The sequence below is a fragment of the Odontesthes bonariensis genome, chromosome 5 (assembly GCF_027942865.1).
Source record: "Odontesthes bonariensis isolate fOdoBon6 chromosome 5, fOdoBon6.hap1, whole genome shotgun sequence".
Classification (NCBI taxonomy): domain Eukaryota; kingdom Metazoa; phylum Chordata; class Actinopteri; order Atheriniformes; family Atherinopsidae; genus Odontesthes; species Odontesthes bonariensis.
Window position 1 is genome coordinate 12326938 of NC_134510.1, and position 27442 is coordinate 12354379.

Genomic DNA, 27442 nt, shown 5'->3' on the forward strand with positions numbered 1-27442 from the left:
TAATGATTCTGTCCTGCCCAAAGCACTGTAGAAGGTTGTGACAACACAGCTTGTTGAGCAGTGGTCAGAAGATTCTCATGCAACAAGTGTCTTGGCTGTTGTTTAACAGGGCTCCTGAGGCAAACAAAAAGTAGGCATAGCATTTGGAAGCAAGAACTCTTCGGAGGTAAAGCGGCCACAGTAATCTTTAAACAAGATGATGCAGTGGCAGAATAGCAATACGACATGGTATTGCTAAGCAAGGAGTAAACTTGGGTTGCCTTGCCAGTGAAAATGTTTCTCTAGGAGAAGTCTGCAATGTCAGAAGTGGGATTTGAACCCACGCCTCCAGGGGAGACTGCGACCTGAACGCAGCACCTTAGACCGCTCGGCCATTCTGACTATGAAAAGGAATATTTGACGACACTGTCGGCGGGCCCAGGCATCATTCCAGCGAATATGTGGGTCTGCGTTGTGTTTGTGTTGAAGGGGAATATTGACGAGGCATGCAGCTTCATGGAAGACTCTCCTTCTGAGTGATGGGACTGTGATAGCAATTTTCCTGCACCTTGAAACGGGACACCAAAATCTTATTTCACTCCTTGGCGATAGTTGTCTTTTCGTCTGACAACTGTGTCAGGCACACAGAAATTCCTCGTTAGTATAATGGACAGTATCTCCGCCTGTCACGCGGAAGATCGTGGTTCGATTCCCTGACGGGGACAGCTTGGTCTTTTATCAGCTGCCTGCCACCAAGTGATGATTGTTTTGATACTCTCACCCATCTTCGGCCTAAATGTCAATAGCCCCCTTCAAATAGCCTAACATGAGGCCAGGTTGCTTTGGTCAAAAGCCCTTTCCCGTTTACTATGGTGTTAAGTGCAAACCAAGACCTTATAATCAACAATGTGCCTTTTGCTAATGATTCTGTCCTGCCCAAAGCACTGTAGAAGGTTGTGACAACACAGCTTGTTGAGCAGTGGTCAGAAGATTCTCATGCAACAAGTGTCTTGGCTGTTGTTTAACAGGGCTCCTGAGGCAAACAAAAAGTAGGCATAGCATTTGGAAGCAAGAACTCTTCGGAGGTAAAGCGGCCACAGTAATCTTTAAAGAAGATGATGCAGTGGCAGAATAGCAATACGACATGGTATTGCTAAGCAAGGAGTAAACTTGGGTTGCCTTGCCAGTGAAAATGTTTCTCTAGGAGAAGTCTGCAATGTCAGAAGTGGGATTTGAACCCACGCCTCCAGGGGAGACTGCGACCTGAACGCAGCACCTTAGACCGCTCGGCCATTCTGACTATGAAAAGGAATATTTGACGACACTGTCGGCGGGCCCAGGCATCATTCCAGCGAATATGTGGGTCTGCGTTGTGTTTGTGTTGAAGGGGAATATTGACGAGGCATGCAGCTTCATGGAAGACTCTCCTTCTGAGTGATGGGACTGTGATAGCAATTTTCCTGCACCTTGAAACGGGACACCAAAATCTTATTTCACTCCTTGGCGATAGTTGTCTTTTCGTCTGACAACTGTGTCAGGCACACAGAAATTCCTCGTTAGTATAATGGACAGTATCTCCGCCTGTCACGCGGAAGATCGTGGTTCGATTCCCTGACGGGGACAGCTTGGTCTTTTATCAGCTGCCTGCCACCAAGTGATGATTGTTTTGATACTCTCACCCATCTTCGGCCTAAATGTCAATAGCCCCCTTCAAATAGCCTAACATGAGGCCAGGTTGCTTTGGTCAAAAGCCCTTTCCCGTTTACTATGGTGTTAAGTGCAAACCAAGACCTTATAATCAACAATGTGCCTTTTGCTAATGATTCTGTCCTGCCCAAAGCACTGTAGAAGGTTGTGACAACACAGCTTGTTGAGCAGTGGTCAGAAGATTCTCATGCAACAAGTGTCTTGGCTGTTGTTTAACAGGGCTCCTGAGGCAAACAAAAAGTAGGCATAGCATTTGGAAGCAAGAACTCTTCGGAGGTAAAGCGGCCACAATAATCTTTAAACAAGATGATGCAGTGGCAAAATAGCAATACGATATGGTATTGCTAAGCAAGGAGTAAACTTGGGTTTCCTTGCCAGTGAAAATGTTTCTCTAGGAGAAGTCTGCAATGTCAGAAGTGGGATTTGAACCCACGCCTCCAGGGGAGACTGCGACCTGAACGCAGCGCCTTAGACCGCTCGGCCATCCTGACTACTAAAAGGAATATTGGACGACACTGTCAGCGGGCCCAGGCATCATTCCAGCAAATATGTGGGTCTGCGTTGTGTTCGTGTTGAAGGGGAATATTGACGAGGCATGCAGCTTCATGGAAGACTCTCCTTCTGAGTAATGGGACTGTGATAGCAATTTTCCTGCACCTTGAAAGGGGACACCAAAATTTTATTTCACTCCTTGGCGATAGTTGTCTTTTCATCTGACAACTGTGTCAGGCACACAGAAATTCCTCGTTAGTATAATGGACAGTATCTCCGCCTGTCACGCGGAAGATCGGGGTTCGATTCCCTGACGGGGGGAGCTTGGTCTTTTATCAGCTGCCTGCCACCAAGTGATGATTGTTTTGATACTCTCACCCATCTTCGGCCTAACTGTCAATAGCCCCCTTCAAATAGCCTAACATGAGGCCAGGTTGCTTTGGTCAAAAGCCCTTTCCCGTTTACTATGGTGTTAAGTGCAAACCAAGACCTTATAATCAACAATGTGCCTTTTGCTAATGATTCTGTCCTGCCCAAAGCACTGTAGAAGGTTGTGACAACACAGCTTGTTGAGCAGTGGTCAGAAGATTCTCATGCAACAAGTGTCTTGGCTGTTGTTTAACAGGGCTCCTGAGGCAAACAAAAAGTAGGCATAGCATTTGGAAGCAAGAACTCTTCGGAGGTAAAGCGGCCACAGTAATCTTTAAACAAGATGATGCAGTGGCAGAATAGCAATACGACATGGTATTGCTAAGCAAGGAGTAAACTTGGGTTGCCTTGCCAGTGAAAATGTTTCTCTAGGAGAAGTCTGCAATGTCAGAAGTGGGATTTGAACCCACGCCTCCAGGGGAGACTGCGACCTTAACGCAGCGCCTTAGACCGCTCGGCCATCCTGACTACTAAAAGGAATATTTGACGACACTGTCAGCGGGCCCAGGCATCATTCCAGCGAATATGTGGGTCTGCGTTGTGTTCGTGTTGAAGGGGAATATTGACAAGGCATGCAGCTTCATGGAAGACTCTCCTTCTGAGTGATGGGACTGTGATAGCAATTTTCCTGCACCTTGAAAGGGGACACCAAAATCTTATTTCACTCCTTGGCGATAGTTGTCTTTTCGTCTGACGACTGTATCAGTCACACAGAAATTCCTCGTTAGTATAATGGACAGTATCTCCGCCTGTCATGCGGAAGATCGGGGTGCGATTCCCTGACGGGGAGAAAATAGGCTTTTATCAGCTGCCTGCCACCAAGTGATGATTGTTTTGATACTCTCACCCATCTTCGGCCTAAATGTCAATAGCCCCCTTCAAATAGCCTAACATGAGGCCAGGTTGCTTTGGTCAAAAGCCCTTTCCCGTTTACTATGGTGTTAAGTGCAAACCAAGACCTTATAATCAACAATGTGCCTTTTGCTAATGATTCTGTCCTGCCCAAAGCACTGTAGAAGGTTGTGACAACACAGCTTGTTGAGTAGTGGTCAGAAGATTCTCATGCAACAAGTGTCTTGGCTGTTGTTTAACAGGGCTCCTGAGGCAAACAAAAAGTAGGCATAGCATTTGGAAGCAAGAACTCTTCGGAGGTAAAGCGGCCACAGTAATCTTTAAACAAGATGATGCAGTGGCAGAATAGCAATACGACATGGTATTGCTAAGCAAGGAGTAAACTTGGGTTTCCTTGCCAGTGAAAATGTTTCTCTAGGAGAAGTCTGCAATGTCAGAAGTGGGATTTGAACCCACGCCTCCAGGGGAGACTGCGACCTGAACGCAGCGCCTTAGACCGCTCGGCCATCCTGCCTACTAAAAGGAAAATTGGACGACACTGTCAGCGGGCCCAGGCATCATTCCAGCAAATATGTGGGTCTGCGTTGTGTTCGTGTTGAAGGGGAATATTGACGAGGCATGCAGCTTCATGGAAGACTCTCCTTCTGAGTAATGGGACTGTGATAGCAATTTTCCTGCACCTTGAAAGGGGACACCAAAATTTTATTTCACTCCTTGGCGATAGTTGTCTTTTCGTCTGACAACTGTGTCAGGCACACAGAAATTCCTCGTTAGTATAATGGACAGTATCTCCGCCTGTCACGCGGAAGATCGTGGTTCGATTCCCTGACGGGGACAGCTTGGTCTTTTATCAGCTGCCTGCCACCAAGTGATGATTGTTTTGATACTCTCACCCATCTTCGGCCTAAATGTCAATAGCCCCCTTCAAATAGCCTAACATGAGGCCAGGTTGCTTTGGTCAAAAGCCCTTTCCCGTTTACTATGGTGTTAAGTGCAAACCAAGACCTTATAATCAACAATGTGCCTTTTGCTAATGATTCTGTCCTGCCCAAAGCACTTTAGAAGGTTGTGACAACACAGCTTGTTGAGTAGTGGTCAGAAGATTCTCATGCAACAAGTGTCTTGGCTGTTGTTTAACAGGGCTCCTGAGGCAAACAAAAAGTAGGCATAGCATTTGGAAGCAAGAACTCTTCGGAGGTAAAGCGGCCACAGTAATCTTTAAACAAGATGATGCAGTGGCAGAATAGCAATACGACATGGTATTGCTAAGCAAGGAGTAAACTTGGGTTTCCTTGCCAGTGAAAATGTTTCTCTAGGAGAAGTCTGCAATGTCAGAAGTGGGATTTGAACCCACGCCTCCAGGGGAGACTGCGACCTGAACGCAGCGCCTTAGACCGCTCGGCCATCCTGCCTACTAAAAGGAATATTGGACGACACTGTCAGCGGGCCCAGGCATCATTCCAGCAAATATGTGGGTCTGCGTTGTGTTCGTGTTGAAGGGGAATATTGACGAGGCATGCAGCTTCATGGAAGACTCTCCTTCTGAGTAATGGGACTGTGATAGCAATTTTCCTGCACCTTGAAAGGGGACACCAAAATTTTATTTCACTCCTTGGCGATAGTTGTCTTTTCGTCTGACAACTGTGTCAGGCACACAGAAATTCCTCGTTAGTATAATGGACAGTATCTCCGCCTGTCACGCGGAAGATCGGGTTTCGATTCCCTGACGGGGAGAGCTTGGTCTTTTATCAGCTGCCTGCCACCAAGTGATGATTGTTTTGATACTCTCACCCATCTTCGGCCTAACTGTCAATAGCCCCCTTCAAATAGCCTAACATGAGGCCAGGTTGCTTTGGTCAAAAGCCCTTTCCCGTTTACTATGGTGTTAAGTGCAAACCAAGACCTTATAATCAACAATGTGCCTTTTGCTAATGATTCTGTCCTGCCCAAAGCACTGTAGAAGGTTGTGACAACACAGCTTGTTGAGCAGTGGTCAGAAGATTCTCATGCAACAAGTGTCTTGGCTGTTGTTTAACAGGGCTCCTGAGGCAAACAAAAAGTAGGCATAGCATTTGGAAGCAAGAACTCTTCGGAGGTAAAGCGGCCACAGTAATCTTTAAACAAGATGATGCAGTGGCAGAATAGCAATACGACATGGTATTGCTAAGCAAGGAGTAAACTTGGGTTGCCTTGCCAGTGAAAATGTTTCTCTAGGAGAAGTCTGCAATGTCAGAAGTGGGATTTGAACCCACGCCTCTAGGGGAGACTGCGACCTTAACGCAGCACCTTAGACCGCTCGGCCATCCTGACTACTAAAATGAATATTTGACGACACTGTCAGCGGGCCCAGGCATCATTCCAGCGAATATGTGGGTCTGCGTTGTGTTCGTGTTGAAGGGGAATATTGACAAGGCATGCAGCTTCATGGAAGACTCTCCTTCTGAGTGATGGGACTGTGATAGCAATTTTCCTGCACCTTGAAAGGGGACACCAAAATCTTATTTCACTCCTTGGCGATAGTTGTCTTTTCGTCTGACGACTGTATCAGTCACACAGAAATTCCTCGTTAGTATAATGGACAGTATCTCCGCCTGTCATGCGGAAGATCGGGGTGCGATTCCCTGACGGGGAGAAAATAGGCTTTTATCAGCTGCCTGCCACCAAGTGATGATTGTTTTGATACTCTCACCCATCTTCGGCCTAAATGTCAATAGCCCCCTTCAAATAGCCTAACATGAGGCCAGGTTGCTTTGGTCAAAAGCCCTTTCCCGTTTACTATGGTGTTAAGTGCAAACCAAGACCTTATAATCAACAATGTGCCTTTTGCTAATGATTCTGTCCTGCCCAAAGCACTGTAGAAGGTTGTGACAACACAGCTTGTTGAGTAGTGGTCAGAAGATTCTCATGCAACAAGTGTCTTGGCTGTTGTTTAACAGGGCTCCTGAGGCAAACAAAAAGTAGGCATAGCATTTGGAAGCAAGAACTCTTCGGAGGTAAAGCGGCCACAGTAATCTTTAAACAAGATGATGCAGTGGCAGAATAGCAATACGACATGGTATTGCTAAGCAAGGAGTAAACTTGGGTTTCCTTGCCAGTGAAAATGTTTCTCTAGGAGAAGTCTGCAATGTCAGAAGTGGGATTTGAACCCACGCCTCCAGGGGAGACTGCGACCTGAACGCAGCGCCTTAGACCGCTCGGCCATCCTGCCTACTAAAAGGAATATTGGACGACACTGTCAGCGGGCCCAGGCATCATTCCAGCAAATATGTGGGTCTGCGTTGTGTTCGTGTTGAAGGGGAATATTGACGAGGCATGCAGCTTCATGGAAGACTCTCCTTCTGAGTAATGGGACTGTGATAGCAATTTTCCTGCACCTTGAAAGGGGACACCAAAATTTTATTTCACTCCTTGGCGATAGTTGTCTTTTCGTCTGACAACTGTGTCAGGCACACAGAAATTCCTCGTTAGTATAATGGACAGTATCTCCGCCTGTCACGCGGAAGATCGGGTTTCGATTCCCTGACGGGGAGAGCTTGGTCTTTTATCAGCTGCCTGCCACCAAGTGATGATTGTTTTGATACTCTCACCCATCTTCGGCCTAACTGTCAATAGCCCCCTTCAAATAGCCTAACATGAGGCCAGGTTGCTTTGGTCAAAAGCCCTTTCCCGTTTACTATGGTGTTAAGTGCAAACCAAGACCTTATAATCAACAATGTGCCTTTTGCTAATGATTCTGTCCTGCCCAAAGCACTGTAGAAGGTTGTGACAACACAGCTTGTTGAGCAGTGGTCAGAAGATTCTCATGCAACAAGTGTCTTGGCTGTTGTTTAACAGGGCTCCTGAGGCAAACAAAAAGTAGGCATAGCATTTGGAAGCAAGAACTCTTCGGAGGTAAAGCGGCCACAGTAATCTTTAAACAAGATGATGCAGTGGCAGAATAGCAATACGACATGGTATTGCTAAGCAAGGAGTAAACTTGGGTTGCCTTGCCAGTGAAAATGTTTCTCTAGGAGAAGTCTGCAATGTCAGAAGTGGGATTTGAACCCACGCCTCTAGGGGAGACTGCGACCTTAACGCAGCACCTTAGACCGCTCGGCCATCCTGACTACTAAAATGAATATTTGACGACACTGTCAGCGGGCCCAGGCATCATTCCAGCGAATATGTGGGTCTGCGTTGTGTTCGTGTTGAAGGGGAATATTGACAAGGCATGCAGCTTCATGGAAGACTCTCCTTCTGAGTGATGGGACTGTGATAGCAATTTTCCTGCACCTTGAAAGGGGACACCAAAATCTTATTTCACTCCTTGGCGATAGTTGTCTTTTCGTCTGACGACTGTATCAGTCACACAGAAATTCCTCGTTAGTATAATGGACAGTATCTCCGCCTGTCATGCGGAAGATCGGGGTGCGATTCCCTGACGGGGAGAAAATAGGCTTTTATCAGCTGCCTGCCACCAAGTGATGATTGTTTTGATACTCTCACCCATCTTCGGCCTAAATGTCAATAGCCCCCTTCAAATAGCCTAACATGAGGCCAGGTTGCTTTGGTCAAAAGCCCTTTCCCGTTTACTATGGTGTTAAGTGCAAACCAAGACCTTATAATCAACAATGTGCCTTTTGCTAATGATTCTGTCCTGCCCAAAGCACTGTAGAAGGTTGTGACAACACAGCTTGTTGAGTAGTGGTCAGAAGATTCTCATGCAACAAGTGTCTTGGCTGTTGTTTAACAGGGCTCCTGAGGCAAACAAAAAGTAGGCATAGCATTTGGAAGCAAGAACTCTTCGGAGGTAAAGCGGCCACAGTAATCTTTAAACAAGATGATGCAGTGGCAGAATAGCAATACGACATGGTATTGCTAAGCAAGGAGTAAACTTGGGTTTCCTTGCCAGTGAAAATGTTTCTCTAGGAGAAGTCTGCAATGTCAGAAGTGGGATTTGAACCCACGCCTCCAGGGGAGACTGCGACCTGAACGCAGCGCCTTAGACCGCTCGGCCATCCTGCCTACTAAAAGGAATATTGGACGACACTGTCAGCGGGCCCAGGCATCATTCCAGCAAATATGTGGGTCTGCGTTGTGTTCGTGTTGAAGGGGAATATTGACGAGGCATGCAGCTTCATGGAAGACTCTCCTTCTGAGTAATGGGACTGTGATAGCAATTTTCCTGCACCTTGAAAGGGGACACCAAAATTTTATTTCACTCCTTGGTGATAGTTGTCTTTTCGTCTGACAACTGTGTCAGGCACACAGAAATTCCTCGTTAGTATAATGGACAGTATCTCCGCCTGTCACGCGGAAGATCGTGGTTCGATTCCCTGACGGGGACAGCTTGGTCTTTTATCAGCTGCCTGCCACCAAGTGATGATTGTTTTGATACTCTCACCCATCTTCGGCCTAAATGTCAATAGCCCCCTTCAAATAGCCTAACATGAGGCCAGGTTGCTTTGGTCAAAAGCCCTTTCCCGTTTACTATGGTGTTAAGTGCAAACCAAGACCTTATAATCAACAATGTGCCTTTTGCTAATGATTCTGTCCTGCCCAAAGCACTGTAGAAGGTTGTGACAACACAGCTTGTTGAGTAGTGGTCAGAAGATTCTCATGCAACAAGTGTCTTGGCTGGTGTTTAACAGGGCTCCTGAGGCAAACAAAAAGTAGGCATAGCATTTGGAAGCAAGAACTCTTCGGAGGTAAAGCGGCCACAGTAATCTTTAAACAAGATGATGCAGTGGCAGAATAGCAATACGACATGGTATTGCTAAGCAAGGAGTAAACTTGGGTTGCCTTGCCAGTGAAAATGTTTCTCTAGGAGAAGTCTGCAATGTCAGAAGTGGGATTTGAACCCACGCCTCTAGGGGAGACTGCGACCTTAACGCAGCACCTTAGACCGCTCGGCCATCCTGACTACTAAAAGGAATATTTGACGACACTGTCAGCGGGCCCAGGCATCATTCCAGCGAATATGTGGGTCTGCGTTGTGTTTGTGTTGAAGGGGAATATTGACGAGGCATGCAGCTTCATGGAAGACTCTCCTTCTGAGTGATGGGACTGTGATAGCAATTTTCCTGCACCTTGAAACGGGACACCAAAATCTTATTTCACTCCTTGGCGATAGTTGTCTTTTCGTCTGACAACTGTGTCAGGCACACAGAAATTCCTCGTTAGTATAATGGACAGTATCTCCGCCTGTCACGTGGAAGATCGGGGTTCGATTCCCTGACGGGGACAGCTTGGTCTTTTATCAGCTGCCTGCCACCAAGTGATGATTGTTTTGATACTCTCACCCATCTTCGGCCTAAATGTCAATAGCCCCCTTCAAATAGCCTAACATGAGGCCAGGTTGCTTTGGTCAAAAGCCCTTTCCCGTTTACTATGGTGTTAAGTGCAAACCAAGACCTTATAATCAACAATGTGCCTATTGCTAATGATTCTGTCCTGCCCAAAGCACTGTAGAAGGTTGTGACAACACAGCTTGTTGAGCAGTGGTCAGAAGATTCTCATGCAACAAGTGTCTTGGCTGTTGTTTAACAGGGCTCCTGAGGCAAACAAAAAGTAGGCATAGCATTTGGAAGCAAGAACTCTTCGGAGGTAAAGCGGCCACAATAATCTTTAAACAAGATGATGCAGTGGCAAAATAGCAATACGACATGGTATTGCTAAGCAAGGAGTAAACTTGGGTTTCCTTGCCAGTGAAAATGTTTCTCTAGGAGAAGTCTGCAATGTCAGAAGTGGGATTTGAACCCACGCCTCCAGGGGAGACTGCGACCTGAACGCAGCGCCTTAGACCGCTCGGCCATCCTGACTACTAAAAGGAATATTGGACGACACTGTCAGTGGGCCCAGGCATCATTCCAGCAAATATGTGGGTCTGCGTTGTGTTCGTGTTGAAGGGGAATATTGACGAGGCATGCAGCTTCATGGAAGACTCTCCTTCTGAGTAATGGGACTGTGATAGCAATTTTCCTGCACCTTGAAAGGGGACACCAAAATTTTATTTCACTCCTTGGCGATAGTTGTCTTTTCGTCTGACAACTGTGTCAGGCACACAGAAATTCCTCGTTAGTATAATGGACAGTATCTCCGCCTGTCACGCGGAAGATCGGGGTTCGATTCCCTGACGGGGAGAGCTTGGTCTTTTATCAGCTGCCTGCCACCAAGTGATGATTGTTTTGATACTCTCACCCATCTTCGGCCTAACTGTCAATAGCCCCCTTCAAATAGCCTAACATGAGGCCAGGTTGCTTTGGTCAAAAGCCCTTTCCCGTTTACTATGGTGTTAAGTGCAAACCAAGACCTTATAATCAACAATGTGCCTTTTGCTAATGATTCTGTCCTGCCCAAAGCACTGTAGAAGGTTGTGACAACACAGCTTGTTGAGCAGTGGTCAGAAGATTCTCATGCAACAAGTGTCTTGGCTGTTGTTTAACAGGGCTCCTGAGGCAAACAAAAAGTAGGTATAGCATTTGGAAGCAAGAACTCTTCGGAGGTAAAGCGGCCACAATAATCTTTAAACAAGATGATGCAGTGGCAGAATAGCAATACGACATGGTATCGCTAAGCAAGGAGTAAACTTGGGTTGCCTTGCCAGTGAAAATGTTTCTCTAGGAGAAGTCTGCAATGTCAGAAGTGGGATTTGAACCCACGCCTCCAGGGGAGACTGCGACCTGAACGCAGCACCTTAGACCGCTCGGCCATTCTGACTATGAAAAGGAATATTTGACGACACTGTCGGCGGGCCCAGGCATCATTCCAGCGAATATGTGGGTCTGCGTTGTGTTTGTGTTGAAGGGGAATATTGACGAGGCATGCAGCTTCATGGAAGACTCTCCTTCTGAGTGATGGGACTGTGATAGCAATTTTCCTGCACCTTGAAACGGGACACCAAAATCTTATTTCACTCCTTGGCGATAGTTGTCTTTTCGTCTGACGACTGTATCAGTCACACAGAAATTCCTCGTTAGTATAATGGACAGTATCTCCGCCTGTCATGCGGAAGATCGGGGTGCGATTCCCTGACGGGGAGAAAATAGGCTTTTATCAGCTGCCTGCCACCAAGTGATGATTGTTTTGATACTCTCACCCATCTTCGGCCTAAATGTCAATAGCCCCCTTCAAATAGCCTAACATGAGGCCAGGTTGCTTTGGTCAAAAGCCCTTTCCCGTTTACTATGGTGTTAAGTGCAAACCAAGACCTTATAATCAACAATGTGCCTTTTGCTAATGATTCTGTCCTGCCCAAAGCACTGTAGAAGGTTGTGACAACACAGCTTGTTGAGCAGTGGTCAGAAGATTCTCATGCAACAAGTGTCTTGGCTGTTGTTTAACAGGGCTCCTGAGGCAAACAAAAAGTAGGCATAGCATTTGGAAGCAAGAACTCTTCGGAGGTAAAGCGGCCACAATAATCTTTAAACAAGATGATGCAGTGGCAGAATAGCAATACGACATGGTATTGCTAAGCAAGGAGTAAACTTGGGTTGCCTTGCCAGTGAAAATGTTTCTCTAGGAGAAGTCTGCAATGTCAGAAGTGGGATTTGAACCCACGCCTCCAGGGGAGACTGCGACCTTAACGCAGCGCCTTAGACCGCTCGGCCATCCTGACTACTAGAAGGAATATTTGACGACACTGTCGGCGGGCCCAGGCATCATTCCAGCGAATATGTGGGTCTGCGTTGTGTTTGTGTTGAAGGGGAATATTGACGAGGCATGCAGCTTCATGGAAGACTCTCCTTCTGAGTGATGGGACTGTGATAGCAATTTTCCTGCACCTTGAAAGGGGACACCAAAATCTTATTTCACTCCTTGGCGATAGTTGTCTTTTCGTCTGACGACTGTATCAGTCACACAGAAATTCCTCGTTAGTATAATGGACAGTATCTCCGCCTGTCATGCGGAAGATCGGGGTGCGATTCCCTGACGGGGAGAAAATAGGCTTTTATCAGCTGCCTGCCACCAAGTGATGATTGTTTTGATACTCTCACCCATCTTCGGCCTAAATGTCAATAGCCCCCTTCAAATAGCCTAACATGAGGCCAGGTTGCTTTGGTCAAAAGCCCTTTCCCGTTTACTATGGTGTTAAGTGCAAACCAAGACCTTATAATCAACAATGTGCTTTTGCTAATGATTCTGTCCTGCCCAAAGCACTGTAGAAGGTTGTGACAACACAGCTTGTTGAGCAGTGGTCAGAAGATTCTCATGCAACAAGTGTCTTGGCTGTTGTTTAACAGGGCTCCTGAGGCAAACAAAAAGTAGGTATAGCATTTGGAAGCAAGAACTCTTCGGAGGTAAAGCGGCCACAATAATCTTTAAACAAGATGATGCAGTGGCAGAATAGCAATACGACATGGTATCGCTAAGCAAGGAGTAAACTTGGGTTGCCTTGCCAGTGAAAATGTTTCTCTAGGAGAAGTCTGCAATGTCAGAAGTGGGATTTGAACCCACGCCTCCAGGGGAGACTGCGACCTGAACGCAGCACCTTAGACCGCTCGGCCATTCTGACTATGAAAAGGAATATTTGACGACACTGTCGGCGGGCCCAGGCATCATTCCAGCGAATATGTGGGTCTGCGTTGTGTTTGTGTTGAAGGGGAATATTGACGAGGCATGCAGCTTCATGGAAGACTCTCCTTCTGAGTGATGGGACTGTGATAGCAATTTTCCTGCACCTTGAAACGGGACACCAAAATCTTATTTCACTCCTTGGCGATAGTTGTCTTTTCGTCTGACAACTGTGTCAGGCACACAGAAATTCCTCGTTAGTATAATGGACAGTATCTCCGCCTGTCACGCGGAAGATCGGGGTTCGATTCCCTGACGGGGAGAAAATAGGCTTTTATCAGCTGCCTGCCACCAAGTGATGATTGTTTTGATACTCTCACCCATCTTCGGCCTAAATGTCAATAGCCCCCTTCAAATAGCCTAACATGAGGCCAGGTTGCTTTGGTCAAAAGCCCTTTCCCGTTTACTATGGTGTTAAGTGCAAACCAAGACCTTATAATCAACAATGTGCTTTTGCTAATGATTCTGTCCTGCCCAAAGCACTGTAGAAGGTTGTGACAACACAGCTTGTTGAGCAGTGGTCAGAAGATTCTCATGCAACAAGTGTCTTGGCTGTTGTTTAACAGGGCTCCTGAGGCAAACAAAAAGTAGGCATAGCATTTGGAAGCAAGAACTCTTCGGAGGTAAAGCGGCCACAATAATCTTTAAACAAGATGATGCAGTGGCAGAATAGCAATACGACATGGTATTGCTAAGCAAGGAGTAAACTTGGGTTGCCTTGCCAGTGAAAATGTTTCTCTAGGAGAAGTCTGCAATGTCAGAAGTGGGATTTGAACCCACGCCTCCAGGGGAGACTGCGACCTTAACGCAGCGCCTTAGACCGCTCGGCCATCCTGACTACTAGAAGGAATATTTGACGACACTGTCGGCGGGCCCAGGCATCATTCCAGCGAATATGTGGGTCTGCGTTGTGTTCGTGTTGAAGGGGAATATTGACAAGGCATGCAGCTTCATGGAAGACTCTCCTTCTGAGTGATGGGACTGTGATAGCAATTTTCCTGCACCTTGAAAGGGGACACCAAAATCTTATTTCACTCCTTGGCGATAGTTGTCTTTTCGTCTGACGACTGTATCAGTCACACAGAAATTCCTCGTTAGTATAATGGACAGTATCTCCGCCTGTCATGCGGAAGATCGGGGTGCGATTCCCTGACGGGGAGAAAATAGGCTTTTATCAGCTGCCTGCCACCAAGTGATGATTGTTTTGATACTCTCACCCATCTTCGGCCTAAATGTCAATAGCCCCCTTCAAATAGCCTAACATGAGGCCAGGTTGCTTTGGTCAAAAGCCCTTTCCCGTTTACTATGGTGTTAAGTGCAAACCAAGACCTTATAATCAACACTGTGCTTTTGCTAATGATTCTGTCCTGCCCAAAGCACTGTAGAAGGTTGTGACAACACAGCTTGTTGAGCAGTGGTCAGAAGATTCTCATGCAACAAGTGTCTTGGCTGTTGTTTAACAGGGCTCCTGAGGCAAACAAAAAGTAGGTATAGCATTTGGAAGCAAGAACTCTTCGGAGGTAAAGCGGCCACAATAATCTTTAAACAAGATGATGCAGTGGCAGAATAGCAATACGACATGGTATCGCTAAGCAAGGAGTAAACTTGGGTTGCCTTGCCAGTGAAAATGTTTCTCTAGGAGAAGTCTGCAATGTCAGAAGTGGGATTTGAACCCACGCCTCCAGGGGAGACTGCGACCTGAACGCAGCACCTTAGACCGCTCGGCCATTCTGACTATGAAAAGGAATATTTGACGACACTGTCGGCGGGCCCAGGCATCATTCCAGCGAATATGTGGGTCTGCGTTGTGTTCGTGTTGAAGGGGAATATTGACAAGGCATGCAGCTTCATGGAAGACTCTCCTTCTGAGTGATGGGACTGTGATAGCAATTTTCCTGCACCTTGAAAGGGGACACCAAAATCTTATTTCACTCCTTGGCGATAGTTGTCTTTTCGTCTGACGACTGTATCAGTCACACAGAAATTCCTCGTTAGTATAATGGACAGTATCTCCGCCTGTCATGCGGAAGATCGGGGTGCGATTCCCTGACGGGGAGAAAATAGGCTTTTATCAGCTGCCTGCCACCAAGTGATGATTGTTTTGATACTCTCACCCATCTTCGGCCTAAATGTCAATAGCCCCCTTCAAATAGCCTAACATGAGGCCAGGTTGCTTTGGTCAAAAGCCCTTTCCCGTTTACTATGGTGTTAAGTGCAAACCAAGACCTTATAATCAACAATGTGCCTTTTGCTAATGATTCTGTCCTGCCCAAAGCACTGTAGAAGGTTGTGACAACACAGCTTGTTGAGTAGTGGTCAGAAGATTCTCATGCAACAAGTGTCTTGGCTGTTGTTTAACAGGGCTCCTGAGGCAAACAAAAAGTAGGCATAGCATTTGGAAGCAAGAACTCTTCGGAGGTAAAGCGGCCACAGTAATCTTTAAACAAGATGATGCAGTGGCAGAATAGCAATACGACATGGTATTGCTAAGCAAGGAGTAAACTTGGGTTTCCTTGCCAGTGAAAATGTTTCTCTAGGAGAAGTCTGCAATGTCAGAAGTGGGATTTGAACCCACGCCTCCAGGGGAGACTGCGACCTGAACGCAGCGCCTTAGACCGCTCGGCCATCCTGCCTACTAAAAGGAAAATTGGACGACACTGTCAGCGGGCCCAGGCATCATTCCAGCAAATATGTGGGTCTGCGTTGTGTTCGTGTTGAAGGGGAATATTGACGAGGCATGCAGCTTCATGGAAGACTCTCCTTCTGAGTAATGGGACTGTGATAGCAATTTTCCTGCACCTTGAAAGGGGACACCAAAATTTTATTTCACTCCTTGGCGATAGTTGTCTTTTCGTCTGACAACTGTGTCAGGCACACAGAAATTCCTCGTTAGTATAATGGACAGTATCTCCGCCTGTCACGCGGAAGATCGTGGTTCGATTCCCTGACGGGGACAGCTTGGTCTTTTATCAGCTGCCTGCCACCAAGTGATGATTGTTTTGATACTCTCACCCATCTTCGGCCTAAATGTCAATAGCCCCCTTCAAATAGCCTAACATGAGGCCAGGTTGCTTTGGTCAAAAGCCCTTTCCCGTTTACTATGGTGTTAAGTGCAAACCAAGACCTTATAATCAACAATGTGCCTTTTGCTAATGATTCTGTCCTGCCCAAAGCACTTTAGAAGGTTGTGACAACACAGCTTGTTGAGTAGTGGTCAGAAGATTCTCATGCAACAAGTGTCTTGGCTGTTGTTTAACAGGGCTCCTGAGGCAAACAAAAAGTAGGCATAGCATTTGGAAGCAAGAACTCTTCGGAGGTAAAGCGGCCACAGTAATCTTTAAACAAGATGATGCAGTGGCAGAATAGCAATACGACATGGTATTGCTAAGCAAGGAGTAAACTTGGGTTTCCTTGCCAGTGAAAATGTTTCTCTAGGAGAAGTCTGCAATGTCAGAAGTGGGATTTGAACCCACGCCTCCAGGGGAGACTGCGACCTGAACGCAGCGCCTTAGACCGCTCGGCCATCCTGCCTACTAAAAGGAATATTGGACGACACTGTCAGCGGGCCCAGGCATCATTCCAGCAAATATGTGGGTCTGCGTTGTGTTCGTGTTGAAGGGGAATATTGACGAGGCATGCAGCTTCATGGAAGACTCTCCTTCTGAGTAATGGGACTGTGATAGCAATTTTCCTGCACCTTGAAAGGGGACACCAAAATTTTATTTCACTCCTTGGCGATAGTTGTCTTTTCGTCTGACAACTGTGTCAGGCACACAGAAATTCCTCGTTAGTATAATGGACAGTATCTCCGCCTGTCACGCGGAAGATCGGGTTTCGATTCCCTGACGGGGAGAGCTTGGTCTTTTATCAGCTGCCTGCCACCAAGTGATGATTGTTTTGATACTCTCACCCATCTTCGGCCTAACTGTCAATAGCCCCCTTCAAATAGCCTAACATGAGGCCAGGTTGCTTTGGTCAAAAGCCCTTTCCCGTTTACTATGGTGTTAAGTGCAAACCAAGACCTTATAATCAACAATGTGCCTTTTGCTAATGATTCTGTCCTGCCCAAAGCACTGTAGAAGGTTGTGACAACACAGCTTGTTGAGCAGTGGTCAGAAGATTCTCATGCAACAAGTGTCTTGGCTGTTGTTTAACAGGGCTCCTGAGGCAAACAAAAAGTAGGCATAGCATTTGGAAGCAAGAACTCTTCGGAGGTAAAGCGGCCACAGTAATCTTTAAACAAGATGATGCAGTGGCAGAATAGCAATACGACATGGTATTGCTAAGCAAGGAGTAAACTTGGGTTGCCTTGCCAGTGAAAATGTTTCTCTAGGAGAAGTCTGCAATGTCAGAAGTGGGATTTGAACCCACGCCTCTAGGGGAGACTGCGACCTTAACGCAGCACCTTAGACCGCTCGGCCATCCTGACTACTAAAATGAATATTTGACGACACTGTCAGCGGGCCCAGGCATCATTCCAGCGAATATGTGGGTCTGCGTTGTGTTCGTGTTGAAGGGGAATATTGACAAGGCATGCAGCTTCATGGAAGACTCTCCTTCTGAGTGATGGGACTGTGATAGCAATTTTCCTGCACCTTGAAAGGGGACACCAAAATCTTATTTCACTCCTTGGCGATAGTTGTCTTTTCGTCTGACGACTGTATCAGTCACACAGAAATTCCTCGTTAGTATAATGGACAGTATCTCCGCCTGTCATGCGGAAGATCGGGGTGCGATTCCCTGACGGGGAGAAAATAGGCTTTTATCAGCTGCCTGCCACCAAGTGATGATTGTTTTGATACTCTCACCCATCTTCGGCCTAAATGTCAATAGCCCCCTTCAAATAGCCTAACATGAGGCCAGGTTGCTTTGGTCAAAAGCCCTTTCCCGTTTACTATGGTGTTAAGTGCAAACCAAGACCTTATAATCAACAATGTGCCTTTTGCTAATGATTCTGTCCTGCCCAAAGCACTGTAGAAGGTTGTGACAACACAGCTTGTTGAGTAGTGGTCAGAAGATTCTCATGCAACAAGTGTCTTGGCTGTTGTTTAACAGGGCTCCTGAGGCAAACAAAAAGTAGGCATAGCATTTGGAAGCAAGAACTCTTCGGAGGTAAAGCGGCCACAGTAATCTTTAAACAAGATGATGCAGTGGCAGAATAGCAATACGACATGGTATTGCTAAGCAAGGAGTAAACTTGGGTTTCCTTGCCAGTGAAAATGTTTCTCTAGGAGAAGTCTGCAATGTCAGAAGTGGGATTTGAACCCACGCCTCCAGGGGAGACTGCGACCTGAACGCAGCGCCTTAGACCGCTCGGCCATCCTGCCTACTAAAAGGAATATTGGACGACACTGTCAGCGGGCCCAGGCATCATTCCAGCAAATATGTGGGTCTGCGTTGTGTTCGTGTTGAAGGGGAATATTGACGAGGCATGCAGCTTCATGGAAGACTCTCCTTCTGAGTAATGGGACTGTGATAGCAATTTTCCTGCACCTTGAAAGGGGACACCAAAATTTTATTTCACTCCTTGGTGATAGTTGTCTTTTCGTCTGACAACTGTGTCAGGCACACAGAAATTCCTCGTTAGTATAATGGACAGTATCTCCGCCTGTCACGCGGAAGATCGTGGTTCGATTCCCTGACGGGGACAGCTTGGTCTTTTATCAGCTGCCTGCCACCAAGTGATGATTGTTTTGATACTCTCACCCATCTTCGGCCTAAATGTCAATAGCCCCCTTCAAATAGCCTAACATGAGGCCAGGTTGCTTTGGTCAAAAGCCCTTTCCCGTTTACTATGGTGTTAAGTGCAAACCAAGACCTTATAATCAACAATGTGCCTTTTGCTAATGATTCTGTCCTGCCCAAAGCACTGTAGAAGGTTGTGACAACACAGCTTGTTGAGTAGTGGTCAGAAGATTCTCATGCAACAAGTGTCTTGGCTGTTGTTTAACAGGGCTCCTGAGGCAAACAAAAAGTAGGCATAGCATTTGGAAGCAAGAACTCTTCGGAGGTAAAGCGGCCACAGTAATCTTTAAACAAGATGATGCAGTGGCAGAATAGCAATACGACATGGTATTGCTAAGCAAGGAGTAAACTTGGGTTGCCTTGCCAGTGAAAATGTTTCTCTAGGAGAAGTCTGCAATGTCAGAAGTGGGATTTGAACCCACGCCTCTAGGGGAGACTGCGACCTTAACGCAGCACCTTAGACCGCTCGGCCATCCTGACTACTAAAAGGAATATTTGACGACACTGTCAGCGGGCCCAGGCATCATTCCAGCGAATATGTGGGTCTGCGTTGTGTTTGTGTTGAAGGGGAATATTGACGAGGCATGCAGCTTCATGGAAGACTCTCCTTCTGAGTGATGGGACTGTGATAGCAATTTTCCTGCACCTTGAAACGGGACACCAAAATCTTATTTCACTCCTTGGCGATAGTTGTCTTTTCGTCTGACAACTGTGTCAGGCACACAGAAATTCCTCGTTAGTATAATGGACAGTATCTCCGCCTGTCACGTGGAAGATCGGGGTTCGATTCCCTGACGGGGACAGCTTGGTCTTTTATCAGCTGCCTGCCACCAAGTGATGATTGTTTTGATACTCTCACCCATCTTCGGCCTAAATGTCAATAGCCCCCTTCAAATAGCCTAACATGAGGCCAGGTTGCTTTGGTCAAAAGCCCTTTCCCGTTTACTATGGTGTTAAGTGCAAACCAAGACCTTATAATCAACAATGTGCCTATTGCTAATGATTCTGTCCTGCCCAAAGCACTGTAGAAGGTTGTGACAACACAGCTTGTTGAGCAGTGGTCAGAAGATTCTCATGCAACAAGTGTCTTGGCTGTTGTTTAACAGGGCTCCTGAGGCAAACAAAAAGTAGGCATAGCATTTGGAAGCAAGAACTCTTCGGAGGTAAAGCGGCCACAATAATCTTTAAACAAGATGATGCAGTGGCAAAATAGCAATACGACATGGTATTGCTAAGCAAGGAGTAAACTTGGGTTTCCTTGCCAGTGAAAATGTTTCTCTAGGAGAAGTCTGCAATGTCAGAAGTGGGATTTGAACCCACGCCTCCAGGGGAGACTGCGACCTGAACGCAGCGCCTTAGACCGCTCGGCCATCCTGACTACTAAAAGGAATATTGGACGACACTGTCAGTGGGCCCAGGCATCATTCCAGCAAATATGTGGGTCTGCGTTGTGTTCGTGTTGAAGGGGAATATTGACGAGGCATGCAGCTTCATGGAAGACTCTCCTTCTGAGTAATGGGACTGTGATAGCAATTTTCCTGCACCTTGAAAGGGGACACCAAAATTTTATTTCACTCCTTGGCGATAGTTGTCTTTTCGTCTGACAACTGTGTCAGGCACACAGAAATTCCTCGTTAGTATAATGGACAGTATCTCCGCCTGTCACGCGGAAGATCGGGGTTCGATTCCCTGACGGGGAGAGCTTGGTCTTTTATCAGCTGCCTGCCACCAAGTGATGATTGTTTTGATACTCTCACCCATCTTCGGCCTAACTGTCAATAGCCCCCTTCAAATAGCCTAACATGAGGCCAGGTTGCTTTGGTCAAAAGCCCTTTCCCGTTTACTATGGTGTTAAGTGCAAACCAAGACCTTATAATCAACAATGTGCCTTTTGCTAATGATTCTGTCCTGCCCAAAGCACTGTAGAAGGTTGTGACAACACAGCTTGTTGAGCAGTGGTCAGAAGATTCTCATGCAACAAGTGTCTTGGCTGTTGTTTAACAGGGCTCCTGAGGCAAACAAAAAGTAGGTATAGCATTTGGAAGCAAGAACTCTTCGGAGGTAAAGCGGCCACAATAATCTTTAAACAAGATGATGCAGTGGCAGAATAGCAATACGACATGGTATCGCTAAGCAAGGAGTAAACTTGGGTTGCCTTGCCAGTGAAAATGTTTCTCTAGGAGAAGTCTGCAATGTCAGAAGTGGGATTTGAACCCACGCCTCCAGGGGAGACTGCGACCTGAACGCAGCACCTTAGACCGCTCGGCCATTCTGACTATGAAAAGGAATATTTGACGACACTGTCGGCGGGCCCAGGCATCATTCCAGCGAATATGTGGGTCTGCGTTGTGTTTGTGTTGAAGGGGAATATTGACGAGGCATGCAGCTTCATGGAAGACTCTCCTTCTGAGTGATGGGACTGTGATAGCAATTTTCCTGCACCTTGAAACGGGACACCAAAATCTTATTTCACTCCTTGGCGATAGTTGTCTTTTCGTCTGACGACTGTATCAGTCACACAGAAATTCCTCGTTAGTATAATGGACAGTATCTCCGCCTGTCATGCGGAAGATCGGGGTGCGATTCCCTGACGGGGAGAAAATAGGCTTTTATCAGCTGCCTGCCACCAAGTGATGATTGTTTTGATACTCTCACCCATCTTCGGCCTAAATGTCAATAGCCCCCTTCAAATAGCCTAACATGAGGCCAGGTTGCTTTGGTCAAAAGCCCTTTCCCGTTTACTATGGTGTTAAGTGCAAACCAAGACCTTATAATCAACAATGTGCCTTTTGCTAATGATTCTGTCCTGCCCAAAGCACTGTAGAAGGTTGTGACAACACAGCTTGTTGAGCAGTGGTCAGAAGATTCTCATGCAACAAGTGTCTTGGCTGTTGTTTAACAGGGCTCCTGAGGCAAACAAAAAGTAGGCATAGCATTTGGAAGCAAGAACTCTTCGGAGGTAAAGCGGCCACAATAATCTTTAAACAAGATGATGCAGTGGCAGAATAGCAATACGACATGGTATTGCTAAGCAAGGAGTAAACTTGGGTTGCCTTGCCAGTGAAAATGTTTCTCTAGGAGAAGTCTGCAATGTCAGAAGTGGGATTTGAACCCACGCCTCCAGGGGAGACTGCGACCTTAACGCAGCGCCTTAGACCGCTCGGCCATCCTGACTACTAAAAGGAATATTTGACGACACTGTCGGCGGGCCCAGGCATCATTCCAGCGAATATGTGGGTCTGCGTTGTGTTTGTGTTGAAGGGGAATATTGACGAGGCATGCAGCTTCATGGAAGACTCTCCTTCTGAGTGATGGGACTGTGATAGCAATTTTCCTGCACCTTGAAAGGGGACACCAAAATCTTATTTCACTCCTTGGCGATAGTTGTCTTTTCGTCTGACGACTGTATCAGTCACACAGAAATTCCTCGTTAGTATAATGGACAGTATCTCCGCCTGTCATGCGGAAGATCGGGGTGCGATTCCCTGACGGGGAGAAAATAGGCTTTTATCAGCTGCCTGCCACCAAGTGATGATTGTTTTGATACTCTCACCCATCTTCGGCCTAAATGTCAATAGCCCCCTTCAAATAGCCTAACATGAGGCCAGGTTGCTTTGGTCAAAAGCCCTTTCCCGTTTACTATGGTGTTAAGTGCAAACCAAGACCTTATAATCAACAATGTGCTTTTGCTAATGATTCTGTCCTGCCCAAAGCACTGTAGAAGGTTGTGACAACACAGCTTGTTGAGCAGTGGTCAGAAGATTCTCATGCAACAAGTGTCTTGGCTGTTGTTTAACAGGGCTCCTGAGGCAAACAAAAAGTAGGTATAGCATTTGGAAGCAAGAACTCTTCGGAGGTAAAGCGGCCACAATAATCTTTAAACAAGATGATGCAGTGGCAGAATAGCAATACGACATGGTATCGCTAAGCAAGGAGTAAACTTGGGTTGCCTTGCCAGTGAAAATGTTTCTCTAGGAGAAGTCTGCAATGTCAGAAGTGGGATTTGAACCCACGCCTCCAGGGGAGACTGCGACCTGAACGCAGCACCTTAGACCGCTCGGCCATTCTGACTATGAAAAGGAATATTTGACGACACTGTCGGCGGGCCCAGGCATCATTCCAGCGAATATGTGGGTCTGCGTTGTGTTTGTGTTGAAGGGGAATATTGACGAGGCATGCAGCTTCATGGAAGACTCTCCTTCTGAGTGATGGGACTGTGATAGCAATTTTCCTGCAACTTGAAACGGGACACCAAAATCTTATTTCACTCCTTGGCGATAGTTGTCTTTTCGTCTGACAACTGTGTCAGGCACACAGAAATTCCTCGTTAGTATAATGGACAGTATCTCCGCCTGTCACGCGGAAGATCGGGGTTCGATTCCCTGACGGGGAGAAAATAGGCTTTTATCAGCTGCCTGCCACCAAGTGATGATTGTTTTGATACTCTCACCCATCTTCGGCCTAAATGTCAATAGCCCCCTTCAAATAGCCTAACATGAGGCCAGGTTGCTTTGGTCAAAAGCCCTTTCCCGTTTACTATGGTGTTAAGTGCAAACCAAGACCTTATAATCAACAATGTGCTTTTGCTAATGATTCTGTCCTGCCCAAAGCACTGTAGAAGGTTGTGACAACACAGCTTGTTGAGCAGTGGTCAGAAGATTCTCATGCAACAAGTGTCTTGGCTGTTGTTTAACAGGGCTCCTGAGGCAAACAAAAAGTAGGCATAGCATTTGGAAGCAAGAACTCTTCGGAGGTAAAGCGGCCACAATAATCTTTAAACAAGATGATGCAGTGGCAGAATAGCAATACGACATGGTATTGCTAAGCAAGGAGTAAACTTGGGTTGCCTTGCCAGTGAAAATGTTTCTCTAGGAGAAGTCTGCAATGTCAGAAGTGGGATTTGAACCCACGCCTCCAGGGGAGACTGCGACCTTAACGCAGCGCCTTAGACCGCTCGGCCATCCTGACTACTAAAAGGAATATTTGACGACACTGTCGGCGGGCCCAGGCATCATTCCAGCGAATATGTGGGTCTGCGTTGTGTTTGTGTTGAAGGGGAATATTGACGAGGCATGCAGCTTCATGGAAGACTCTCCTTCTGAGTGATGGGACTGTGATAGCAATTTTCCTGCACCTTGAAAGGGGACACCAAAATCTTATTTCACTCCTTGGCGATAGTTGTCTTTTCGTCTGACGACTGTATCAGTCACACAGAAATTCCTCGTTAGTATAATGGACAGTATCTCCGCCTGTCATGCGGAAGATCGGGGTGCGATTCCCTGACGGGGAGAAAATAGGCTTTTATCAGCTGCCTGCCACCAAGTGATGATTGTTTTGATACTCTCACCCATCTTCGGCCTAAATGTCAATAGCCCCCTTCAAATAGCCTAACATGAGGCCAGGTTGCTTTGGTCAAAAGCCCTTTCCCGTTTACTATGGTGTTAAGTGCAAACCAAGACCTTATAATCAACAATGTGCTTTTGCTAATGATTCTGTCCTGCCCAAAGCACTGTAGAAGGTTGTGACAACACAGCTTGTTGAGCAGTGGTCAGAAGATTCTCATGCAACAAGTGTCTTGGCTGTTGTTTAACAGGGCTCCTGAGGCAAACAAAAAGTAGGTATAGCATTTGGAAGCAAGAACTCTTCGGAGGTAAAGCGGCCACAATAATCTTTAAACAAGATGATGCAGTGGCAGAATAGCAATACGACATGGTATCGCTAAGCAAGGAGTAAACTTGGGTTGCCTTGCCAGTGAAAATGTTTCTCTAGGAGAAGTCTGCAATGTCAGAAGTGGGATTTGAACCCACGCCTCCAGGGGAGACTGCGACCTGAACGCAGCACCTTAGACCGCTCGGCCATTCTGACTATGAAAAGGAATATTTGACGACACTGTCGGCGGGCCCAGGCATCATTCCAGCGAATATGTGGGTCTGCGTTGTGTTTGTGTTGAAGGGGAATATTGACGAGGCATGCAGCTTCATGGAAGACTCTCCTTCTGAGTGATGGGACTGTGATAGCAATTTTCCTGCAACTTGAAACGGGACACCAAAATCTTATTTCACTCCTTGGCGATAGTTGTCTTTTCGTCTGACAACTGTGTCAGGCACACAGAAATTCCTCGTTAGTATAATGGACAGTATCTCCGCCTGTCACGCGGAAGATCGGGGTTCGATTCCCTGACGGGGAGAAAATAGGCTTTTATCAGCTGCCTGCCACCAAGTGATGATTGTTTTGATACTCTCACCCATCTTCGGCCTAAATGTCAATAGCCCCCTTCAAATAGCCTAACATGAGGCCAGGTTGCTTTGGTCAAAAGCCCTTTCCCGTTTACTATGGTGTTAAGTGCAAACCAAGACCTTATAATCAACAATGTGCTTTTGCTAATGATTCTGTCCTGCCCAAAGCACTGTAGAAGGTTGTGACAACACAGCTTGTTGAGCAGTGGTCAGAAGATTCTCATGCAACAAGTGTCTTGGCTGTTGTTTAACAGGGCTCCTGAGGCAAACAAAAAGTAGGCATAGCATTTGGAAGCAAGAACTCTTCGGAGGTAAAGCGGCCACAATAATCTTTAAACAAGATGATGCAGTGGCAGAATAGCAATACGACATGGTATTGCTAAGCAAGGAGTAAACTTGGGTTGCCTTGCCAGTGAAAATGTTTCTCTAGGAGAAGTCTGCAATGTCAGAAGTGGGATTTGAACCCACGCCTCCAGGGGAGACTGCGACCTTAACGCAGCGCCTTAGACCGCTCGGCCATCCTGACTACTAGAAGGAATATTTGACGACACTGTCGGCGGGCCCAGGCATCATTCCAGCGAATATGTGGGTCTGCGTTGTGTTCGTGTTGAAGGGGAATATTGACAAGGCATGCAGCTTCATGGAAGACTCTCCTTCTGAGTGATGGGACTGTGATAGCAATTTTCCTGCACCTTGAAAGGGGACACCAAAATCTTATTTCACTCCTTGGCGATAGTTGTCTTTTCGTCTGACGACTGTATCAGTCACACAGAAATTCCTCGTTAGTATAATGGACAGTATCTCCGCCTGTCATGCGGAAGATCGGGGTGCGATTCCCTGACGGGGAGAAAATAGGCTTTTATCAGCTGCCTGCCACCAAGTGATGATTGTTTTGATACTCTCACCCATCTTCGGCCTAAATGTCAATAGCCCCCTTCAAATAGCCTAACATGAGGCCAGGTTGCTTTGGTCAAAAGCCCTTTCCCGTTTACTATGGTGTTAAGTGCAAACCAAGACCTTATAATCAACAATGTGCTTTTGCTAATGATTCTGTCCTGCCCAAAGCACTGTAGAAGGTTGTGACAACACAGCTTGTTGAGCAGTGGTCAGAAGATTCTCATGCAACAAGTGTCTTGGCTGTTGTTTAACAGGGCTCCTGAGGCAAACAAAAAGTAGGTATAGCATTTGGAAGCAAGAACTCTTCGGAGGTAAAGCGGCCACAATAATCTTTAAACAAGATGATGCAGTGGCAGAATAGCAATACGACATGGTATCGCTAAGCAAGGAGTAAACTTGGGTTGCCTTGCCAGTGAAAATGTTTCTCTAGGAGAAGTCTGCAATGTCAGAAGTGGGATTTGAACCCACGCCTCCAGGGGAGACTGCGACCTGAACGCAGCACCTTAGACCGCTCGGCCATTCTGACTATGAAAAGGAATATTTGACGACACTGTCGGCGGGCCCAGGCATCATTCCAGCGAATATGTGGGTCTGCGTTGTGTTCGTGTTGAAGGGGAATATTGACAAGGCATGCAGCTTCATGGAAGACTCTCCTTCTGAGTGATGGGACTGTGATAGCAATTTTCCTGCACCTTGAAAGGGGACACCAAAATCTTATTTCACTCCTTGGCGATAGTTGTCTTTTCGTCTGACGACTGTATCAGTCACACAGAAATTCCTCGTTAGTATAATGGACAGTATCTCCGCCTGTCATGCGGAAGATCGGGGTGCGATTCCCTGACGGGGAGAAAATAGGCTTTTATCAGCTGCCTGCCACCAAGTGATGATTGTTTTGATACTCTCACCCATCTTCGGCCTAAATGTCAATAGCCCCCTTCAAATAGCCTAACATGAGGCCAGGTTGCTTTGGTCAAAAGTCCTTTCCCGTTTACTATGGTGTTAAGTGCAAACCAAGACCTTATAATCAACAATGTGCTTTTGCTAATGATTCTGTCCTGCCCAAAGCACTGTAGAAGGTTGTGACAACACAGCTTGTTGAGCAGTGGTCAGAAGATTCTCATGCAACAAGTGTCTTGGCTGTTGTTTAACAGGGCTCCTGAGGCAAACAAAAAGTAGGTATAGCATTTGGAAGCAAGAACTCTTCGGAGGTAAAGCGGCCACAATAATCTTTAAACAAGATGATGCAGTGGCAGAATAGCAATACGACATGGTATCGCTAAGCAAGGAGTAAACTTGGGTTGCCTTGCCAGTGAAAATGTTTCTCTAGGAGAAGTCTGCAATGTCAGAAGTGGGATTTGAACCCACGCCTCCAGGGGAGACTGCGACCTGAACGCAGCACCTTAGACCGCTCGGCCATTCTGACTATGAAAAGGAATATTTGACGACACTGTCGGCGGGCCCAGGCATCATTCCAGCGAATATGTGGGTCTGCGTTGTGTTTGTGTTGAAGGGGAATATTGACGAGGCATGCAGCTTCATGGAAGACTCTCCTT

The 27442-nt window shown here is 46.6% G+C and overlaps 22 non-coding genes across 22 annotated transcripts; all 22 read right to left on the bottom strand.

Moving 5' to 3' along the window:
• Window positions 1-298: 298 nt before the first annotated feature.
• trnal-cag (transfer RNA leucine (anticodon CAG)) lies at window positions 299-381 on the bottom strand. The gene has a single exon. It is a non-coding gene; the product is annotated as a tRNA-Leu (tRNA).
• An 815-nt stretch (window positions 382-1196) lies between these two features.
• trnal-cag (transfer RNA leucine (anticodon CAG)) lies at window positions 1197-1279 on the bottom strand. The gene has a single exon. It is a non-coding gene; the product is annotated as a tRNA-Leu (tRNA).
• Window positions 1280-2094: 815 nt separating this feature from the next.
• On the bottom strand, window positions 2095-2177 carry trnal-cag (transfer RNA leucine (anticodon CAG)). Its single transcript has one exon. It is a non-coding gene; the product is annotated as a tRNA-Leu (tRNA).
• Window positions 2178-2992: 815 nt separating this feature from the next.
• Window positions 2993-3075, bottom strand: trnal-aag (transfer RNA leucine (anticodon AAG)). The gene has a single exon. It is a non-coding gene; the product is annotated as a tRNA-Leu (tRNA).
• Window positions 3076-5686: 2611 nt separating this feature from the next.
• trnal-aag (transfer RNA leucine (anticodon AAG)) lies at window positions 5687-5769 on the bottom strand. Its single transcript has one exon. It is a non-coding gene; the product is annotated as a tRNA-Leu (tRNA).
• A 1713-nt stretch (window positions 5770-7482) lies between these two features.
• On the bottom strand, window positions 7483-7565 carry trnal-aag (transfer RNA leucine (anticodon AAG)). The gene has a single exon. It is a non-coding gene; the product is annotated as a tRNA-Leu (tRNA).
• Window positions 7566-9278: 1713 nt separating this feature from the next.
• On the bottom strand, window positions 9279-9361 carry trnal-aag (transfer RNA leucine (anticodon AAG)). Its single transcript has one exon. It is a non-coding gene; the product is annotated as a tRNA-Leu (tRNA).
• An 815-nt stretch (window positions 9362-10176) lies between these two features.
• On the bottom strand, window positions 10177-10259 carry trnal-cag (transfer RNA leucine (anticodon CAG)). The gene has a single exon. It is a non-coding gene; the product is annotated as a tRNA-Leu (tRNA).
• An 815-nt stretch (window positions 10260-11074) lies between these two features.
• Window positions 11075-11157, bottom strand: trnal-cag (transfer RNA leucine (anticodon CAG)). The gene has a single exon. It is a non-coding gene; the product is annotated as a tRNA-Leu (tRNA).
• Window positions 11158-11972: 815 nt separating this feature from the next.
• trnal-aag (transfer RNA leucine (anticodon AAG)) lies at window positions 11973-12055 on the bottom strand. The gene has a single exon. It is a non-coding gene; the product is annotated as a tRNA-Leu (tRNA).
• Window positions 12056-12869: 814 nt separating this feature from the next.
• trnal-cag (transfer RNA leucine (anticodon CAG)) lies at window positions 12870-12952 on the bottom strand. The gene has a single exon. It is a non-coding gene; the product is annotated as a tRNA-Leu (tRNA).
• Window positions 12953-13766: 814 nt separating this feature from the next.
• Window positions 13767-13849, bottom strand: trnal-aag (transfer RNA leucine (anticodon AAG)). The gene has a single exon. It is a non-coding gene; the product is annotated as a tRNA-Leu (tRNA).
• An 814-nt stretch (window positions 13850-14663) lies between these two features.
• On the bottom strand, window positions 14664-14746 carry trnal-cag (transfer RNA leucine (anticodon CAG)). The gene has a single exon. It is a non-coding gene; the product is annotated as a tRNA-Leu (tRNA).
• A 2611-nt stretch (window positions 14747-17357) lies between these two features.
• trnal-aag (transfer RNA leucine (anticodon AAG)) lies at window positions 17358-17440 on the bottom strand. The gene has a single exon. It is a non-coding gene; the product is annotated as a tRNA-Leu (tRNA).
• Window positions 17441-19153: 1713 nt separating this feature from the next.
• Window positions 19154-19236, bottom strand: trnal-aag (transfer RNA leucine (anticodon AAG)). The gene has a single exon. It is a non-coding gene; the product is annotated as a tRNA-Leu (tRNA).
• An 815-nt stretch (window positions 19237-20051) lies between these two features.
• trnal-cag (transfer RNA leucine (anticodon CAG)) lies at window positions 20052-20134 on the bottom strand. The gene has a single exon. It is a non-coding gene; the product is annotated as a tRNA-Leu (tRNA).
• Window positions 20135-20949: 815 nt separating this feature from the next.
• On the bottom strand, window positions 20950-21032 carry trnal-cag (transfer RNA leucine (anticodon CAG)). The gene has a single exon. It is a non-coding gene; the product is annotated as a tRNA-Leu (tRNA).
• An 815-nt stretch (window positions 21033-21847) lies between these two features.
• trnal-aag (transfer RNA leucine (anticodon AAG)) lies at window positions 21848-21930 on the bottom strand. Its single transcript has one exon. It is a non-coding gene; the product is annotated as a tRNA-Leu (tRNA).
• Window positions 21931-22744: 814 nt separating this feature from the next.
• Window positions 22745-22827, bottom strand: trnal-cag (transfer RNA leucine (anticodon CAG)). The gene has a single exon. It is a non-coding gene; the product is annotated as a tRNA-Leu (tRNA).
• An 814-nt stretch (window positions 22828-23641) lies between these two features.
• trnal-aag (transfer RNA leucine (anticodon AAG)) lies at window positions 23642-23724 on the bottom strand. The gene has a single exon. It is a non-coding gene; the product is annotated as a tRNA-Leu (tRNA).
• Window positions 23725-24538: 814 nt separating this feature from the next.
• On the bottom strand, window positions 24539-24621 carry trnal-cag (transfer RNA leucine (anticodon CAG)). The gene has a single exon. It is a non-coding gene; the product is annotated as a tRNA-Leu (tRNA).
• Window positions 24622-25435: 814 nt separating this feature from the next.
• trnal-aag (transfer RNA leucine (anticodon AAG)) lies at window positions 25436-25518 on the bottom strand. The gene has a single exon. It is a non-coding gene; the product is annotated as a tRNA-Leu (tRNA).
• Between the last annotated feature and the right edge of the window lie 1924 nt (window positions 25519-27442).